Source organism: Clinocottus analis, unplaced genomic scaffold (assembly GCF_023055335.1).
Source record: "Clinocottus analis isolate CAN_PGR_092001 unplaced genomic scaffold, fCliAna1.0.p SCAF_18, whole genome shotgun sequence".
Taxonomy (NCBI): Eukaryota; Metazoa; Chordata; class Actinopteri; order Perciformes; family Cottidae; genus Clinocottus; species Clinocottus analis.
This window is the reverse complement of record NW_027175909.1, coordinates 8901451-8914508: the sequence shown is the minus strand read 5'-3', so window position 1 is coordinate 8914508 and position 13058 is coordinate 8901451. Positions and strand designations below refer to the sequence as shown.

At 44.3% G+C, this 13058-nt stretch overlaps 1 protein-coding gene across 2 annotated transcripts in view; it reads left to right on the top strand.

The window, feature by feature from the left end:
* Positions 1 to 2624: 2624 nt before the first annotated feature.
* Positions 2625 to 13058, top strand: part of sema5a (sema domain, seven thrombospondin repeats (type 1 and type 1-like), transmembrane domain (TM) and short cytoplasmic domain, (semaphorin) 5A) — a 105721-nt gene continuing 95287 nt past the window's right edge. The window contains exon 1 of one of the 2 annotated variants that reach the window (XR_011077786.1): positions 2625 to 3148. The gene's annotated coding sequence lies outside the window, so the exon portion shown is untranslated. The remainder of the gene's footprint in view (positions 3149 to 13058) is intronic. The other variant, XM_068581859.1, reaches the window with a different exon arrangement.

The window sequence follows — 13058 nt, the reverse complement described above, 5'->3', positions numbered from 1 at the left end:
AGTCGGCAGGTATGGAGCTCAGCGTGAGGAATGACTGCAGTCTCTCACAGCTGGCCGGTTTTGCACTCTCCTTCTCTCTCTCTCTCTCTCTCTCTCTCTCAGTCTCTCTATCTTTTCATGTTCCTCCCTCCATCCCGGCCTGCCCCCCTCCACCCGCCTCCTCCTTTGCTTCTGGGGAATGACCCCTTCTTTCTTTCACTCACCTGTCCTCTCACCTCCCCGAGTCACTCGTGTTGAGTCATTCTTGCACAATCATGCATATGTGAAAGCATCAGAGTGTGCCCGTATCCCAACCCCCACATGTGAAGGTTTTGCATTGAGGTGTCAGTGAGTGTGTGTGTGTGTGTGTGTGTTTCGCATGTACCAGTGGCTGGCCTGGTTGGCTGGTTCTGTTTAAGCAAGGTGAGAACTGACCCGGGGCCTCGAAAACGGCAGAGAAACTGCACAACAGATGGCGTGTTTGAGAAAGGGATTCTGAGAGCTCGGCTACGCTCAACCGAGGTTTGGCACCAGAGCGAGGGAGTGGCCCGATGTGAGCATGTCCCATCCCTCCATCACTGCATACAGATACACAAAGTGTTCACACATGCCATCAGATGAACAAGAAGCAAACACAAATAGACTATTTAGGCTAAATAGATAGGAATATTCTCATATTCATTATGTCTGGTGTTTCTGTAACGTTGGCCTTCAGTTTCTTTCGGGGTGACATTGCTTTGAAAATATGATTTGGTCACTGCACTTAGTTTTGTTTTTTAGACTACAAATAATAAAATACCCTGTTTCTTCAAAAAGCTTAGAGATCAAACACTAGGCAAACACACACAGTGTCCACACACACCTACACCTACACACACACACACACACACACACGCAAATACACCCTACGGAGATCTTATACAACCAGGTGAAATATAAGAGACTTCTTCTTAAACTACATTTTTTTGTAGTTGCCTGGCAACTTGAGTTGGTTTGCTTGACATAAAACCAGGAATGCTGAGCAACAATGGTGGCCACACAAACACATGTGCACACACACACACACACACATACACACACGTGCACACACTCACATACACACGCTCACCCCAGAGGAGACCTGAAAGCCATGTTGTCAGTCTGATTCATTCATCTCCGGCCTCCCATCATGAACTAATGTACTCAAAAGCATCCATCACTGAGTCTGATGGCTCATTCAGAGACACTGCATTATTTTTACTCATGAAATGTTCTCTCTCGGTACAGCTTCAGAGCTGAAGCCTCACTCTGAAGCGCAGAGCTCTGTGGGTTATGCTTTTAAAACATCTATTGTACAGAAGTACAAGAGTAATGCAGAGTAAAAGAGTTCCTGAAGCGAGGAGAACAAAGTTCTGAAGGTCACAGCACGTCGAGTGGATGAAACTATATTTGATGCTTTTCAAACTTGCATTTGCACTTTAGTTGCACTTTAATTTATTGTTTTGCCAAGCTCTGTCACGGCCTTTGGCGTGCCACACCTTCATCCAATCTGCTCCCATGTTTTAAAAAAGCTCCGTTAGCTCCCTGAGCGGCAACAGAAAATAAAAGGTTACCCACGCATTTCCCACAGTTGCCCCTTTTCCCCCTCGTGGGTAGCTACATTTTTATGAAAATAACCTGATTTGAATATAAGATGTGGGTATACAGGAGCCGGGGCATTCACAGAAGCATTTTTCCTGTTAAACGAAGAGGCGTATTAATAGGCTGTTGTTGACTCCACTTCGTGTCTGTCAAAAAGACAGACACACACTTGCCGTCGTAGCCCTAAAGCCGTTTACGACACTCGTCGGGCTTTTGGAGCTTGATAGAAGCAGCTTTCATTCAGCAGAGGATAAATAGGTAAATGAACTGGGGATGTTGCTATTAAAATATACAAAGGCACAAAAAAACACAATGCTGTCGCTACTCCCCTCTACTCACGCACACACACACACACACACACACACAAACAGGCACAAACACGCAAACACAAACACACTCATATCTGCCATGCCATATTTTAACTTTCTATAATTTGCTGTTGTGGAAGAATACATCTCTTTTCTGTCATTTTCTCTGTTAAAAAGAATGTGTAAGCTTTGTAAAGCAGGTAAAAACACTTCATCCAGAACATTGGACAGCTGTTTCCCAGTGGTGACAGATATGCGTGCCAGGGTTCAAGTCCCACTTTCAGTAAGCATCATTGAAACTGAATCCATTTTTCTCGGATTTGCAGGGGAAAATACTTTATGAATGTTTTTGGTTGTCTGTCCACAGCAAGTGCTTTATGGTCAAATGTTGGCTACTTTAAGACTCCCTTGCTGATACTCCAGGGCTGATGCTCTTTGGCTGATGTTGACCTCTGACCCCTCTTGGGTAGAGACAACCCACATGGGAACTAACCGCTGGAATCAAAAGAGCATATTGAGGTTAAGCTGTCAAAATAGCTAAACTTTTCCAAATGTCAGACATCCCACTTGTAGCCCTCGCAGCTAGTGGGCTATACTCCTCTCCTCCACCTGCAGGACAGCTGTGCGCCGCTGCCACGTTTCTTTCCCCGACGCGCGAAGTGGGGGCGCACTCCTCAGCCATCAAAACCTGCGCAGCTGTGACTGGGAGCGAGCGCCGGACACGTCGCCCACATCCACTCCGCTTGGCCTTTTGTGCACAAGCTCTGACTGTTTTAGTTGAAGGACAGTTTTTTTTTTTTTTTTTTAGTGCCGTTGGCTTTTTGGCACCCGCGTCCTCCTCTTCCTCCTCCTCCTCCTCTTCCTCCCCCCGCCAGCTCCCCACCAACCCAAAGGAGCGGAGGCACATTGTCTGTGGCGCAGCGCGACAGTTCGGTGTCCGGTTACAACCCGTGCGCCGAGCAGCCACCGGCACAGAGCGCTTCTCCGTGGAGCACAAATAGCACACGGGGCTCCGGAGGGGTGAGAGGAAGCTCAGAGGAATCTCTGCAGAGACAGAAGGAGTTTTTTTTCTTTTCTTTTTTTTTAGCGAGGTCGATTTCTGACGAGAGACGCAGCAGAACGGAGGATTTATATTCTTCAGCTCATCTTTATTTTGTGTTTCTCCGTACCGCTCTTCTCACCGGGGCAAGACACGCAGCTTCGCTCCCTACTAGATGAGCGGGAGTTGGGCACCTCACTTGGTAAGGCTCGGCGCATTTTTTATTGTAGATTGTCCTTATTGTTAAGACATATCTCTGGCTTCTGCAGACATTCCGTTTATTTTCCACTGAAAATCTGCCATTTTCCACTGAAAATAAACCGATGACTTTTAATAATGCTTTTCCTGCTGCTCTCTCATCACAGTCAAATTACAAGTTAAAAGAAGTTCAACATGTTGCAGGGTTGGTATTTGCCAGAATATCACATAATTACATGATTGATTGATTGGTGAATTAAATGATCCACAAACCATGAAGCCCACAAGATAAACAATCAGTTTGAGAAGTTTTGCATTTTGCCTTGCTATGCCTGACCACTTGGTGGTGCTGGCAGAGTGCAACCATCCCTGCGAATTAGTTTCCCTTTCAATGTCTTTTGACAATTGATGAGGCTCTGGTATCATAACCAGTGGTCTAAAAGGTCTTCTGCATCAATACAAGCATTGGAAATGTGGTCATTAGCATTGTACCAAAATAGTCTGTCCTGAAATGTCAGTGCTTTGAAAGCTCTAATGCAAGTTGGGAAATGTCTACACTCAGTTGTTCTGTTAGGATTTCTGAGTAGAATACGTGTTTTGTCAGTGGCTGTAGATAATTTGTCTCTGCTTCCTGAAGTGATCTTTCAAATTTATTTGCTGCTACGTTCAGCCTGAAGATTCTCATTGTATTTGCCTTTTGGTGTGATGACGTCACTGTGCCAGGAGATGAGAAGAATGTGTGCCCTTTACGAGACATGCTGATCGTGTACTGTTTGATTCTTGCATTTTCACATTTAATGAAAGTGAATAGATGTGCCAAGTTTCTTTTCTTCCGTACATCCCTTTGTTGAGTTTGAAGGACCTTCAAGTCATTAACCTCAAACATCAGACTTTCCATTCAATTGTAGAACCAGAGCTGAGTCCTTGAAAGTTTCTACGGTTTTGTAAAACTATCCAAAGAAAGTTATTTCACAAGTAGTTAATTTGAACTTTTCTTTCAATCTAAATGAAACCGAGCATTTCTCTTTCACAAAAGCCATCCTGACACCATTTGTCTGTGGGTGGATTCAAGAAGCTGACGCAAGGTAAATATACAAAGGGTTGTGCTGGAGATGAAAACTGTTATGTGAAGGAGATAAGATATGTGGTTCTTCTACTCCTTAGTTACCCCACGGCTCTGTCCTTGGTTATTACCAGTCCTGCAGTGGATTAGATGAATGCTAATCTCCAGCCCTGATCCTGGTGATAGGTGCACACTGAACTGAACATGATTGTTAACTAAGTCACTTATTCGCCATTGTTGTTTGTTTATTTAAAGCCTGAGGCGAGCACCTTTTTAGAAAACATGCAAATTCTTTCTCAGATGTGTCCAGAGTATAAAGCACCCAGAGCATCTTTTCCATTTCATTGCAATTCATACGGGTCGCTGGTTGTTTTGGTCCCGCAAGCTTTCGGAAGTTGAAAGCTGCAGTTCTGATGAACACAGTCAGCTTCCTCTGATCTTCTGGCCTTGGACCCACTAGGATGCGGTGGCTCGCTCGTCCTGACACACTATGCTTACCAATGGAAAGGAGGGACCCTCATCCAGATGGTAGAATTACTTTGGACTCACGGCGTCAGGGCCTTTATTAGACGTCGGATGCTAAAATCCCTGAGGAAAAAAAGAAATATAAAAGGAGAGAGAGAGAGAGAGAGAGAGAGAGAGAGAGAGAGAGAGAGAGAGAGAAGGGGAGAGAGATAGAGAAATGAAAATGCTGAATAAAGGAATCATGTGACATGATGCCTTTTGGCAAAAGTAGTCAGTTTATATTGCAGCTGAACTGTAGAGGAAAGCTGCACGGAGGGAAAACAACATTAGAGGTTGCAGTCCGATTTATCGGTTTCTGCAACTATTTTAATAATATATAAAGTTATTTTTTTGAAGGTAAACACATTGATTGCATCTTCTCCAATCTGAGGATTTGCTGTGTTTCTCTGCTTTAAGTAATTTTAAAAGGAATATGTATTTTTTGGACGGCTGGTCAGACATTTGAAGATGTCCCCTATTATTTGTTTGGTTTTGATAATTAAGTGGTGACAATGTGAAGTAATTTTTGAATGTTAGAAGGCCACGTAAATGTCTCTATTGCTTTTGAATATTTTCTGTTTTCCTTAATATTGTATTCTACTTAATATTTAGGTTTTGGACTGTTGGGTGATTAAAACAAGAACGTTGAATACATCCACTTGGGCCTTGGGAGGCGTGTGGGCATTTTCTGACACTTTACAGCCAAGCTTTAAATGGTTGATTGAGAGAATAATTGGCAGACTGATCAATAATGGAAATCATTATTAATTGCCGCCCTAACCAACATCTCCGCTTACACTCCGGCCCCGTGGAGAGAGATGAGCTGCAGAGGCAGATCAGCCCGTCGTAATGGATACCAGCCGCACATTCCAGCGCCTACTGAAAAGCAGCATATGATTAGCGTGATTGATGTTTGCACTGTGTTGGGAATTTGCCCGTGCACTGACACAGAACGCCGGCACAAACACAGCAATTAGTCCGAGCCGGGAGGACTCCGTGATGAAAATGACCCTCGCGGCCTCAGCGGGCAGTGCGGGGTCGCCATGGAAACCGGTTGAACGACAAGCCCATTGTCGTCGACCTTTTGTGATTCGGCGTCCCATCGGGGGTCGAGCCCCGTCGGGAGTGGAAGTGAAAGGCATTATCGTGCACATGTAAACCAAACAGCCATTACCCTCTGCCCCCTCGATGCTCTTTAAGGCCCTTTGCTTACTTATTTATCTGACACCAGCAAGATGGGGCTTCGGGATAGTTTCTCTCCGCACACACGGCCTGACAAAAGATTTGGGTTTACTGGCTGTGAATTGCATGGAAGCCCCGGTTGTACAGATCCTCCTCAGTGGATGATTTATTGCTTTTATGCGAGTAAACTTGGAGACTCACACAATAGCTGAAGTGGTTTGCTGTTCTCCCCTGCTGTGCTTTGTCCCTTCACCACCACGGGCTATTTATACATCACAACCACTTTGCCATTATCTCATCCCCCCCCTTGTACTTGCTGCCACTTCTGATTTCAAGACTGTAACTGTAACCCAATGTGCAAGATGATGATTCCAAAATGTGTCTGCTCATTTCCAGTGCTTATTTGTGCTAGTGGCAGCATATTTAGATCCATTTCTGACCTGACCCTAAACAATAGAGAAAGTTCCCAGGGTATGAGTAAACAATTCTTTTATTTCCACTGTTCTCAGTTGTTTAAGAAAATGGTGTGATGTTGCTATGGCTACTCGAAGGTTTCCTGTAGTGGATCCGACTGCCTCGCCCCGTCAGCCACGAAGAAAAAAAAACAAAAACGAAAATGTCGGCAAAACAAAAGTTTGTCATTCACGGCACTTCTGTTCTCTAAAGGCCAAAGTGTCACAGCAGTTGCCATGGGGATTGCAAGGATGCTATCAAGTGGGATGCACTATGTCACCTGTTAGCGTCCGTTGTAGACCCTCAATACAGTCTGCATTGCAAAAATATAGCAGAGTTTCTTTCCGTCACGGTCAGCTCTGAAAGTTGTGCTGCTCGTATTTTCTGCGAGGAATATTATCACCAGAATGCGAAGCAGCTGGAAGCGAGTGAGTTAAAGTGAAAACACAGCACGCACCAAAAATGAGGACAGATTAAGGAAATGAGCAGGAAGTGAAGTGTTAAGAGTGTTGTGTATTGAAACACACACACGCAGCACTTCTCTGGTGGGACAGCGTCTTGTAAAACAAGGCTGGGGAAGCTGTGATCATTTCCCACCGCATGCTGAACAGCAGACACAGCACAGGGGCAGGTGGAGGAAATAATTTGCGTTCACGGTGCGGCAGGGAAACAAGCGATGTGTGATCTCGGATGCGCCATTATTTCTGCTGCTTGGATCCGAGAAGGAATGACTGTGGTCTGAGTAAAACATCCAGTTTCATGTCCGCACGTCAAAGGGAATTAGTAGCGCTAAAGCAGCCTTCACTCTCCAGCACTGTTACACCACATTTAGCTCTGTCCCGCTCTCCGCTACAACCTCAAAACCACTCAAATAGCGGAGGAATCTGTCTTTTAACCACCAGTACAGGAAGAAAAGGGATACTATATTTGGGTCACGATTAAATAATCCCCAAATCCTCTTTTTCACCGGGGATCAAGCCAATACCATGTTTGAAAGGTTGAACAGAGATGGAGCCAAACTTCTGTGACAACAGGAGAAGCGATTATTGTAAACTTATTTAAGTTTGGAGTTTGTTCTACTACTTAGGCGACAGAGAGAGCAGTCGAGGAGAGAGCGTGTGGGTTCGGAGGGTGAAAAGAGAGAGTTTTGAAAATGAGAACTCGAGGAAGAGCGAGTGAAGAGGCTTTGCTGCTCTTTGTTTATTGACTGAATGAGCGCCACAGGGCCATTTGAAGGGTGAAATGAGTCATGAGTTGTCACCAAACACACACACACAGAGAAACACACGCTTTTGTTTCTCCCTCCACCTCTCTGGGCCGTCACACGGCCGCATTTCTCTGGAAGATGAATGACTTTGAAACGTGAACGAGAGCATCATTTGATAGCGGCGCTCAGCTCGTATATTCCTCTTTTATAGGAGCTTCTTTCGGGCTGCAGCTCGAACCTCGGAGGTGAGAGCAGAACTGGACTGCCTCCTGCGAGACTTTGACACGCGGCGCTATGTATAGTCACAGCTAAATTAGCAGCCTCCACCTATTACTAAAGCAAGTGCGGGGACTTGCTGTGTGTTTGTTTGTGTGTCGTGTATTATCGTGTTTGCCATATGTTTTCCACATCAGCAGGAGGTAATGTAGCTGGAGCCTTTCATGGGTTTGAGTTTTTTTCCTCCTCATGGGACGCTCATCGCGGCGTCTTATCTTTGTAAAGCATATCATTAGACGATAAGAAGCTCTTTTGATGTGATGTGTTTAGAACTATCTGAGCTTCATCTATTGCACCGCTGCAAACAGCCAGAGAAGCCCTAATTTGATCAATGAGTGGATATAAATGCTGAAAATCCTTTAATCTTCAGCAAATGAAAACATTTATCTCTACTTTGAAATCATTAGGAAGGGCTAATCAGAGATATATCCTCAAAAAAAAGAGGTTGCTGGAGGACGCTTTCCTCAGCATTTGAATGAGAAAAATGAAATTACAGAGTGCGCTGTGTTCGTTTTATCCGACCTTATATGAAAGTTTGCGATAACATCTGAAAGATAACGGCTTGTAGTTCGGCCACGCAGGAAAAAATGGGAGCGGAAGAGAGATACAGAGTGAGATTAGGGGAGAGATATAAAGAGAGGAAGTGAGATAGAGGTGAAAATATAAGAACTTAAGTTTCACAGACACAAAGAGGGGCGGCGGCTGCTTTTTCAGTGGAAAGAGAAAAGGCCAAAGAAAAAAGGAAGAGGAATCACACTGCGCTATAAGGGCCGATGTGAGGATTGTCACACAGACTGAGCGGGTTCGAGGGAAATTGTTAAATATACAAGCAAGAGTTCTAGTGGTCTCGCCGGTCCCCGATGTATCTGTCTGCTGGATCCATCTGTCAGCGCTACAAGTCCTCAGAGAGGGACAGAAAGACAGACGGACAGGAAGGACAGGACAGGAGAGGGAGAAGTAAGCACAGGCAGCGAGAGAAGGGAAGAGACAGAAGGGAGCTCTGACAGAGAGGAAAAAAACAAGATGAAGAGAAAATGAAGGCGTTCTTTCCACTGGGGAAGAAGGGAACACGCCACCCTCTTCTGTCTGTTTGTTTTTTACCAAAAAAAACACATGATCGGCGTTAAAAATACAATACAATGTGAAGGATTAAACCTGTGGTTCACAATCTTTTTGCAGGTGATCCCTTGCAAAGGAAAGTCTAGATCTCTCGTAATTTATATCACAGAACTTTGTTTTTATCTTCTTTCCTTCCTCATCAACGCACGTCTTCTCAATTTCATCCTACGGTTGAAATGCCACTGACCTTACATACCTATGTCAGTCACAGGAGCCATATTTAGCTGATAATATTTGTGATTTTGAATGATGGACTGGTATTGTTACATTGTTGCGTTGATACTTTTAATAAGTGAGGGATCTCGACACCTCCTTCATCACCGCGTTGCCACCCTTATTGCAGGAGGTTGCTGAGGCACTACACGGGGAGAAAAACAGCCCTCCACGTCCTCTGCAGCAGAGAGATTGAACCATTGTTTCATTCACAGTTAATATTCTCCTTAAAACTTGCTAGAATTAAACATGAATCAAATGTGATTTTAATAAAGTAGATGCTGAGATAATATTTCAGCAATTTACATAGTTATTAATGAAAAGACCTCTGAGTTCATTGTGTGTCTGGAACCGAACATATGAGTCTTTGAAGGGAGAGGAAAAGGCAAAAAAAAAAAAGAGTGTGAAGCGAGTCAGGAAACACAGTCGCGTGGTTTCTCCTTCACACACACCGACTGTATTGTTTTCCAAAAGCACTGCACACACTCCAGACATGGGACCCTCATGAGTCAGGCCCTTTTGTGGTGTGTGTAGGGCACACATGCGAATGTGTAGTCTACCCTGCTTCATAGACACAATGCTGCCTCAGTTCTGATGCCGAAACCACACGGAGGACGTGTGGTCTAATCCAAACCAGCAGCTGTGAGCAGCAGACCACATATTATTCCTCCTGAATAACATCTCAGTCTTTCTTGACTAAACCATCAGGAAGAATAAGCCCTCAGTTACAAACCTGCCTGGCTATCTTCCAGCGGTGAACACCTTATTGTGTTTGTTGCACACTGACAGTATTATAAGCCGACTTGACTTTGACTTTTTTAAGCTCTTTGCACAACAGGAAGTGGTCATTTAGAGTTGAATGCTATAATACACAAGTGGGAGTTTGGTTTCAAGGGATATTTTGTTGTGGAACATTAAGTCTAGAAATAGAGCAAGGTACTGGGCCTCCGCGATAAGGATATTAGTTGCTGTAAAAGACAATGGAGTATTTCTAGTGATATTGCCAGGGGAGTGCTTTTCTTGAGTTGGTTGGCTCATACGGCGCTCTGATTATGCTTTTTCATGAAACAAGTGAATGTTTCTTTTCACCAGCTCTACCTTATTGTGTTCCCCAGAAAAGTGAGTTACGTTGAAGAGTTGTGCTGACTCTCTTCTTCTGCGCTGTTGGGACTGAAGTGGATTGTTTAAAGATTCTCTGGGATAAGATGTCTGTTTTTTTTTTCCTCCTGCCTCCTCTGTCAGGCGTTGAACACAGAAAATTCAAATACAAACAAACACCAAAGTGTCTGAAAACACACATCCCAGTGTACACACACGTTAAGGTAGTATGCTGTGTGCCTTAATAACAGAAGAGACAAGCCTTGAACCTTGCAGCGTCTTATAATGTAGACCGAGATACGGAGGACGAGGCGGTCAGATAGACAAAAAGATGATATGAGCAAATAAACCGCAGAGAATAAGCAAACCAGAGCGAGTCCAGGCAGTAACAAAGATATCAAAAACAATCAAACACTCGCAAATACTAGGAATATTATTAGTTCTGCTGCTTATTTCACATGCAGCCCTGCTCTTACGTGCACGTGTCAGGCCTCTGGAGGTCAGGCGTGGTGACTGAAAGGAAAGGCTCTCGTTTCACTTTCTCAGAGATGGGACTGGCCCCACTGGTTGACCAGAGGTCTGACCCCAAACTCCACTGAAAAACACTCTTCTCTTTCTCTGTCCGCAGCAGACTAAAAGAAGAAAAGACAATTTCATTAATGAGGCTAAGTCGGGATCAGCTCAGTCAAATCTTAATAAATGAAGGATAAAAGGGATTGTGTTGCAGGAAAGCTTCATGGTTGTTTTGGACTAAAGCTGTTGTAGAAAAGGCGCAGTGATGGAGGAACGCCTACGCAGAGGATACATTTCCTCTGGACTTGCCCGTCCACAACACTTTGTTGGAGTGCACTTCTTGTCATTAAAAACGGACCTCTGCCCTTCCGAAGCACGGGCCCTGTGGCATCCTGATTTATTTTGTACTCCACGCTGTTCCCCAAAGGCTTTCTTGGTAGAAATCACTCCCTTCTCTGCAGCGGTTAAGGGCAAAAGGGGATTCTATCCTGCAGGGTCAACGTCCTTTTTATTGACTTAAGAAAAGCACACACAAAAGGAGTTGTATCGCACACTACGAAGAGGAAACTGTTGCTCAGCTGACAGTCAGGAGGTAAAGATAGTTGAGTTTTTGTTTGGTTTCTTTTGATGCTGGTGTTACAAAACCCTGAAGTTTGGACCTACACAAACCATTCAAAATATCTTTTAGACAATAGAGGACGCTTTTCCTCCTTCCCTTCAACCCTGTTTCTGCTCCCACCCACCTTCTCATTCCGCGCCGAATATGATAATATTAATACAATACTTAATTCATCCCCAGAGGGAAATAATCTTTTCGCTGGCCCTCCCTCTGATGTGGGAAGGTCAGAGTTTGCCTGGCAGCAGGATCTGTGAGCGAGGCAGTAACTTATTCAAGAATACTAAAACCCCTCGTGTTCGGTTGTGTGGCCAATGTTGTGTCTTCGCAGGCATGAAACAGCAACACTTTCGTCTTCCTGGAACGGATTCAGTCCCACAGGTGGTGTCAGGTCTATCTGAACGCAAGGAGATGCAACGTAACCTATCATTGTCTCTCCCCTCTGAGCCGCATATATCATAATTAACACTTTCTCATTGCAAATATGTGTTTCTTCTTGGCTTAGTGTTTGTTTTATAATTGGAAATGAGCACCTATGTGATCTCACACCATATAAGATATCCAGAGTTCATCATCTGTTCTAGCTGAAGCACTTATAGTAATTGGCAGGTTACAGTCATTCAGCTTTGATTCTCACTATTCAGCGCTTCTTAGTCGTCTTTCTCTTCTATCGCAGCGTGAGTCAATGACAGTCAGACTCCTGCCTGAACTCATTTGGCGAAATTATGCTTTTCTGAGCATAAGCTGCAAAGGACACTCGGGTCAGGTTTTGTGAAAATTATTTAAAAAGCTGCAGAGGAGAAAATATTTCTAACACAAGTGATCAAATTGTCATATTTAGCCACAGAGCGTGATTACTGTGAAGACGTAAAAGGATGTTAATTGCAGTGTACAGTCCCATGATTTACTGCTATTGTTGTGTTGCAGAAACCACATAAAGAAACAATTACGCAAATCACATAGTTATTTCTGCCTTAGCAGCTGGACTGTAATTTAGCTGCTCGTCTGATTCTGGGTCTGCTCCCACACATTTTGTCGCTCAAAATTACCTATTTCTCTCCTTTATTCTCCCTCTTACACACATTTTCCCTTTTCGCACACTCTCTGTCGACTCAAGAAAGCAACTTGTCGGGTTGATTAACGCAGATCATCTGGCTGTAGCGTTCCCTTGAGAACAGAAAGCTTTCACACGTACATATTTCTACATTTGTAACAGGATGAATACATGTTATCGATGGATTCACAATGATGGCGGGGTCATAAAAGATGGATGTCAATGGCAAGTTGGGAGGTTAAGAGGGAACAGAGTTGAAGTCTATTGCACCTGGAAGCCACATGTGGATTACCCCGCCTTCCCCCACCGGCTTCCCGGCTTGGAAAACGCCATTGTCATCATTACAGCGAAGGGTGGAGGGGATCATTAAGTCATTATTTATGTGCTTTCTGCTGTTTTATCACCTCCAGACACAGTCTCACAATGCAGACACCCACACTCACAGCCCCAGAAGAATAACATAATTGTATGAGGCAGCCAGGGGGTCCCGGCTAATAGAAAAAGTGCAGACATTAACAGTCTGGGCCAGCTGTATAAGCGACTAACCCAACTTTTTTTATTTCCCTGTTAGGCTCATTTACACCTAGTGTTGTTGATGTTTATTTACACGCCGCTC